We start from the raw sequence: 8,128 nt of genomic DNA on the forward strand, positions 1-8,128 counted from the left end.
GCCTGTTTTGTATTATGTATCTCCCTCTCTCTGCCCCTCCCCCTCTCATGTTCTCTTTCTCAAAAATAAACGTTAAAGAAAATATTATTAAAATATATCCAGCAGATGTATACACACATGTTCATAAGAATATATCTATAAGATAGGCCCAGAAACTTATTAATAATAGCAAGAAGAAAGAGAAGGAGGAGGAAGAGGAGGAGGAAAAGGAGGAAGAAGAAGAGGAGGAAGAGGGAGAAGAAGAGGAAGGAGAGGAGGGGAAGGAAGGGAAGGGAAGGAAAGGTCAACTAAAAATGTGTTAAGAAAGATGCGTAGAACATAAAAAGATGCCTGTATTTCTGCATTTTCAAAAGTTTACAAAATTAATAATATACAGAATAGAATATATTCTGTAATAATGCAATCCAATAAAAATAGCTTTAAATTTTATGTGCTTATAATTTCTGAATTTCCTGAAGAATTTCAAGGCTGTTGATTTAATAATAATTGAAAAGAGGAGAGGGGGGGAAAAGGAAAACATATCACATTAGAAGTACAGAAATATTTTACTAATTGAAACAGTATCAATTTAACCATACAATTAAGCATCATTTTCTTTTTCAATATTATGACAAAAATGAGTCAATGAACCCAATCCAGGTTCCATGGATTGCTCTGAATCACCTTGGGCCATCAGAAATTACACATGGAGGCATGTAAATTTTTCATAAACTCTGCTCAAAAAATTAACTTTTTTGTAAATTTGGAATTAATATTTTAATTTCAAGGTCTGTAAAGAAAAATAGGGCTTATGTAAAACAACATTTCGCTAATCTTATAGTTGTAGGTTTTTAAAATTATGTTTAATGTGGTAGAAATTTAAACCTTTTTTCTTAAAATTTAACATTTATGGGGTGCCTGGGTGGTTCAGTCAGTTGAGAATCCGACTTCAGCTCAGGTCATGATCTCATGGTTCATGAGTTTGGGCCCTGCATCAGGCTCTGTGCTGACAGTTCAGAGCCTGGATCCTGCTTCAGATTCTGTGTCTCCCTCTCTCTCTGCCCCTCCCCGACTTGTGCTCTGTCTTTCTCTGCCTCTCAAAAATAAAGAAAAATTAAAAAAAAATTTAACACTTATGTATATATAAATAGAAAACAGTTGGAAGGCTATATGCCCAACTATTAACAGTGGCTACCCTGGAAGAGTAAGAGTGGGAGGGAAAAAAGCTAGGTATTCATTAAATTCACTTTTTAAATATACTTTTAAAATTTATACTATAATATATATTTAATAAGTAGTATGTTTTCTATTGTTTAAGTATACTTTTACAATATACTTGGAATATTTTATATATAATTTTTATGTGAGCTTAAATAATTGATAGAAGAAAATTATTCTTTATATATGGAAGGGAGAAAGGATAATGCAGTTTGGAACACAGGATGAGGTCAGAGATAATGGCAAGCATAAACATTCCTAAAAACCTAAAATGGGAATTAAAAAATGACTAAATGATTGTGATATGGAAACTTTTTTTTTTTTGATATGGAAACTCTTAAGACCTTTACCAAATCAAATGATTCCTCTTTTATGTCTTAAAAAACTTTTAAAAATAAAACAAAATCAGTTATCTAGAGATGCATTGTAAGAAACTTGAGGAATAACATATATGGGGAAAAAAAACAACAAGAATAGGCAATGTCTCTCTGCCCTCATAGGATCATGTAATGGTGGAGTCAAAAATTTGTAAATTTCCCATATCCAAGAAGAATATTTTTACAATTATTTTACCCTCTTCTAACTCCTCTGGCTAGGAAAACTAAAGCAAATGAGTATTTCTCCTAAGGTCTCCTTCCACTCTATAGTTTTGCCCTTTCCTCACCCCCAAGGTCCTCAGAATCCTCTCCGTTGCGTCACTATGGCAAAAAAAAAAAAAAAAAAGAAAGAAAAAAAATAGGAAGGATGCACTATGAGTTATATGTGGAAATGATTCATATCTAATTGACCATGCCTCAGTTACAAGCCCACACCTGCTATAAGAGGGTGGGAAAATACAGTCTAGTTACAAGTCTAAGAAGAGAACACAGCCATCAGTGAGCAATGAGAGGTTCCATCACAATGGCCAAGTAGAATATGAACCAAGAATTCTGATATAGGGGCTAGAGCCAGAATTTCCCTTCCTAAATTTCTAAATCCTGTAAGATGACTAGGATGGAAGTGAGAGAAAATGTCAAATTGTGTGATACCCCCTCTATTCATTTTACCTTCTAGAGAATCATCTGCCATAATTTTTTTTTAATGTCTTGGATTTGCAAATTACAAGTAACATAGAAATATAGTCATAAGACTTTTCTATAAACAGTTTCTTAAAGGATGGATATAATTATGTTGTAGATCACAGATGATCTGCATATATAGTGATTCATAAAGTGCTACTCTCATTGCAAAGAACAACAGAGCTTAGAAATTCTCATCCCTAGGTACTAGCATTTTAAAAGTCTCTCACAGTGAATAGACACAGGCACTCTACTAATAATACCATTACTAGTACAATAGTAGGCACTATACTAATAATAAAGGACTAGGAATAAAACTTCTAGAATTTAGCATATAATATATTGATCAAAAGCATTTTGGCTTAAAATTAGGTTGTAAAATAAGAATAAAAGGAGGGCAATAATTATAGGAAGGGTTATTCTTTACTGGGGCTAGGATAGGTAGCTATTCCTCTCCTATAAGCTTTTAAGTGTTGTTTTTCCCAAACATTGCGGCAAAAGAAAAATAAAAGCTGAGAATTAGTGTGTCTTCTTTTACCTGCGATGTGGACACGGGAGATCTACTGTTCAGTCCAACAAAAGTATTTTAAAACACATGGAACAATGACTAACAAGGAAGAAATGTAAGAGTTGAGTCTTATTCTAACTAGAAAATAAGAGTAAACAATAGGCTTCAAAACCAGTCTTTGTTGAAAAAGAAAGTTTTCTAAGTTTATTTGTGGTTTAGTCTGGGCTACTACAACAAAATACCATAGACTAGATGGCTTAAACACAACAGAAATTTATTCCTCACAGTTCTAGAGACTGGGAAGTCCAAGACCAAGTTACCAGCAGATTTCATGTCCAATGAGAGCCTATTTCCTGTTTTATAAATGGCCATCTTTTCACTGTGTTTTGATATGGTGAAAAGGGTGAAGGAGCTCTCTTCGGTCTCTTTTATAAGGACACTAATCCCACCTTCAAGTTACTTCTTTTAACTTCTAAAGAAGTTACTTCAATTAACTTCTAAAGTCTGCCTCTCCAAATACCATCACATTAGGAGAATAGGTTTCAACATATGAATTTGGGGGGGACATAAATATGCAGTTGATGATATTTTGACACCCTTTTTAGTATGTCAAGATGAGCACCAAATTGATGATAGAATTTTACATAAGGGTGATTGCACTACCCAGATGGAATTGAAAGATTAGAGATAAAGGCAGAGAGAGGGAAGTAGATGGTCAGGCTATTGCCCCAACCTATGTGTCTGAGAGGTTTCAGCAGGAAATGCTAATGTTGGATTATGGTTGTCTTTCTCACTGGGAACTCTGGCCTCCTACCCAAGCCTGGAAGAGGGTATACCTAAGTAAACAGAGCAGTGCATCATAGTTAGGCAGACCAAGGGTGTGAGCTCAGTTCTGAATTCTGCACAACACAGACTTTTGCATACATCCCCAAAGTTCGGCATAAGAATTTATAGAATAACTGGTTGGGAAGTTCACAGAAATAATGACCATTCCAAGGGCAAAGTTAAGGTCATGTCAGACAATGTTTCACTGCACATATGAGTCACAAACAGAATTTTAGGAGTATCTAAATACCAAACACTAGTCAAAGCTGCAGGAGGGTACTGGGCTTTTAAATCTCTCCAGGAGATTCTAATGTGTAGTCAAGTTGAGAACCACTGCCTTTGGGAAAATTTGCTAACAGACATGAGAGTCTGCTACTTCAAGAAAGCATTGTGTAATGTACTTTCATATATAATATTCTTAATTTCATGCTATTCCTGAGAGTAGAAAGAATTAACCTCACTTTCCTCATGGTAATCTTGAACCTTAAAATAAATGATTTGCCCAGTGACCTGGGACGTAGGGATGGGATTCAATGGATTCTTTAATCAAAACTGAACTTTTTTCTCATTTAACATAGCCTTTAACACATATTGTTTTCTGTGCTTTCTATCCTTGGATAGGCTACATAAGTTATAAAACACTTCTTTGGATATTCTCTCTGGAAAGAGAGAATGCCTTCTATCCATCCTATCCTTCTATCCATTCTGGTAATATCTTTTCCTTCAGAATTATAGGAGGATATGCAGTTGAGGACATCATATGGGTTCTTAAGACCACCATCGCCCTGAAATAGGATCATGAAGCCTCCTACTTTGATATTACTCTTTAAAGATCTTCTAAGCTAAAGAATTTCCGTAAGTTACAAGGAGATTCTTCCTCTGACAGATTAGTTGAAGCAATAAAACATTTTACCACCATTCTTACCTAAAAGATCCTGAGATCTATAAGAGCTGAGACATAATTAAGCCAAGATTTATAGAGATACTACTGTATGTGAGGTGCCATTCCTGACATAGAGAAGTGTATAGCCTTACAGAAGAGCCAAACACAACAATGATTACAAATCACCACGTGCAGATACTACGCCAGAGATTTTACACGCAAAGTTCAATTAACCCTCACAGCAAAGTTGTGAGTTAGGGGGTCATTATTTCTATTTTACAAATAAGGAAACCGAGGAGAGAGAAGTTAAATTACTTGTCCATCACCACACAGCTAATAAGATATAAAGCCTGAATATAATGTGATTTATGTCAAAATAGTAGAAATAGAGTTGTATTTGTTCATCCCTTATTTACAACAAGGCAAGGAAAGTTTCAGCAAAAAGGTGATACCTGAGAAGGTGTCATTTAAAGTTTAAATGAGAGTGTGACAGACAAATCAAAGACCACACACAAAATGTAACATAAGATGTAATATATCTTGCATATTAGACATATTTTTTCCTGTTGTATCCATCTTAGGGATCCATCTTCAAGATCAGTTGGTTAACCACTCAGATGCCAAGTAAAATCAAGTATACACTTAAAGCATAACTATAACTTCTTTAAAAAGGCACATTTTTATTTTGATGAGTGGGGAAAGGTAGGATAATGTCCAGATTAGGCACTATAATATCCTTTGATAAACTTTCCCTAGTAAGAGACCTGGATGTCCATGATGAGTTTGAGAGGTGTTGCAAGCCCACAGAGGGGCCCGAGTTGTGTTAGCAGTCCAGATCCCCGGCCTCCTTCCCTGAAGTAGCCCAGAGTCCAACCTAGGAGCTGCTCTGGTTTTCAGACACACACTTCTTCCAGCTCACCCTCTCTACTTGGCTCATAGATAGCGTTTACCACCTGATATCGCAGTTATTCATTTGCATAACAGTTTTCCCCACTCCACTACAAACTTCTACAGGGCAACAATTGCATTCCACAGCACCTATATACAGTTTCTGGAACCCACTATTTGCTGTTGAATTTAATGGAAAGAATATCATTTTGTGATAGTAAACATCATCCAAAACTAAAATGACAGCCTATTAACCTAGCTTGAAACACCAAATCACTCCCTCACTCCAGAGGATCCATTGTTATTTCCATAGTGACTCCAACCACAATGTGGTGGTAGATGCCAAAAGGGCCAGATGTACTTCACTATCCATTTTCCTTAGGCTTTTTAGGCCATATGGCTCTTACCATTCCTATAATGAGACTTCGGGTTTAAGATTCAGAAGTCCATCATTTCCAGAATACACAGCCCAGACATGGAGAGCAGGCTATTTTTTTTCCCAAGTTGACTTGGCTATGGATCATGATGTGATGAATTTATTATGTATAACATCAGGCATGGTGCTTTTTAAAAGCAAAGTGCCAGAAACAGAAGCCCATTGATTAAAAAAAAAAAAAAAAGTCAAAACTTTGCCAATTTTCTCCAAATACCATCAAAGTAAACTACCATCAAATACAAGTCACTTTCCCCATAAATAACAGCATGGAACAAATTTATTGCATTCTCAACTCCTTTCAAAAGAATAAAAATAACCTCAGAAAGCTTATCTAATTATTCTGCATATATACAGCAACATGTGAACATTAGAGTATGGCATTGACTAACTGAACGGCTAGGACTACTGAGAACTTTAAACAGAAGAATCTGAACACACGAGCTAATAATGATAGCATTTGATAGCATTAAAAGGATGTGCTGATATTTGCAGTATAGTTTGAAGCCTATAAAGAATCACAAATGACAACAATTACATTTGGATGCAGATAAAGGTCTAACAAAGGGGAACTTTGCCTTCAAGCCTTTTATAATAATGTACCATAAACTCAAGGGATCCTCTTCCATTTTTCTACCGAAACACAGACTTGCTTAATTTCCTGACACTGCACCTTTGATTAATACAGAAATGTCTCCACTCCTATCACACTCTACTAAACTTAATTATACTACTACCATCTTCCAATTTATGTTGGAAACACTACCATTAAAAGTCTGGTTTTAGTGATAGCTCTTCTCTGCATAAAAATATAGGCATTAAATATGTATAATACCATCAAAGGTGAATGCTAGCAAAGAATGGGTAACTAACCAAAGATTTCCTTTAAAAGTTGCTATTAAATTTAAATGATTAAAGCACTAAATACCAAAATTGATGAAGTTGGGACAATAGCCATTACTGTCCAGGAAATTAAGTATCAAAACCAAAGCAGTAGCTTGAATGCAGACCATTGAGAATAGAATCTGTATCATGGTATGAAATCCAGACTTCTGACACATCATTGAATTTTTGCTGTTAGATTTTTCCATTTCTTCAGCTAGAAACAAAAACATTTAATTTTTTTCTTTAATGGGAAGTATTATTTATTTTGTGGTATGGAAAGGAAGCAAAGCCACAAATGCTTACATTTCACTACACTTCACCTGTACTTTTCTCTGCTCAACTTCTTTAAAACATTATAATTATAATAAAAACAAAAACCACTTTCCCTAACAATGTCTCAAATACTGCAGTTAAGAGCTGGCATTTAATTCTACTAGCAAAGAGGTATAATGAAATTTCATGGACAACATAGGATTGATGTGAAAAGGAAGGCTCGTCTGGAAGTAAAACAAAGCATCCATGGAATGGACAAAATCTTAAAGAGGTAAGATTGAATAAAAACCTAGTACAAAATGATAGTAATACATTAGACTACCTTGTAATTATAGTAGGTAAGGATTTGAAAACCTGAATTGAATTGGCTAAAACAGAAGTTTTTAGACAAAAAACGGTTTCAAACTGTAGGACTTGTAGAAATGTATAGGATGTGTAGAAAGGGAAACTCTCTTACACTGGTGGTGGGAATGCAAACTGGTGCAGCCCCTCTGGAAAATAACATGGAGATTCCTAGAAAGTTAAAAATAGAACTACCCTATGATTCAGCAATTGCACTACTAGGTATTTACCCAAAGGACACAAATGTATTGATTCAAATAGATACATGTACCTTGATATTCATAGCAGCATTATCAACAATAGCCAAATTATGTAAAGAGCCAAATGCCCAACATCTGATGAATGGATAAAGAAGATGTGGTATACATAAAGTGGAATTTTATATATATATGTCAGCCATAAAAAAGAATGAAACCTTGCCATTTGTAATGATGTGCATGGAGCTAGAGAGCATTATACTAAACAAAATAAGTCAGTCAGAGAAAGACAAATGCCATATGATTTCACTCACGTGTGGAATTTAAGAAACAAAGCAGATGAATGTAGGGGGAAAAAAAGAGAAAAGGGCAAACCATAAAACAGACTCTTAACTATAGAGAACAAATGGAGGGTTGCTGGAGGAGAGGTGGGAGGGGGCATGGTTTAAATGGGTGATGGGTGTAAGAAGAGCTTTTGCTGTGATGAGCACTGGGTGTTGTATATAAGGGATGAATCACTAAATTCTATGCTTGAAACTAATATTACACTATATGTTAACTAATTAGAATTTAAATAAAACTTGGGGCGCCTGGGTGGCTCAGTCGGTTGAGCGGCCGACTTCAGCTCAGGTCATGATC

Source organism: Acinonyx jubatus, chromosome C1 (genome assembly GCF_027475565.1).
Source record: "Acinonyx jubatus isolate Ajub_Pintada_27869175 chromosome C1, VMU_Ajub_asm_v1.0, whole genome shotgun sequence".
NCBI lineage: Eukaryota > Metazoa > Chordata > Mammalia > Carnivora > Felidae > Acinonyx > Acinonyx jubatus.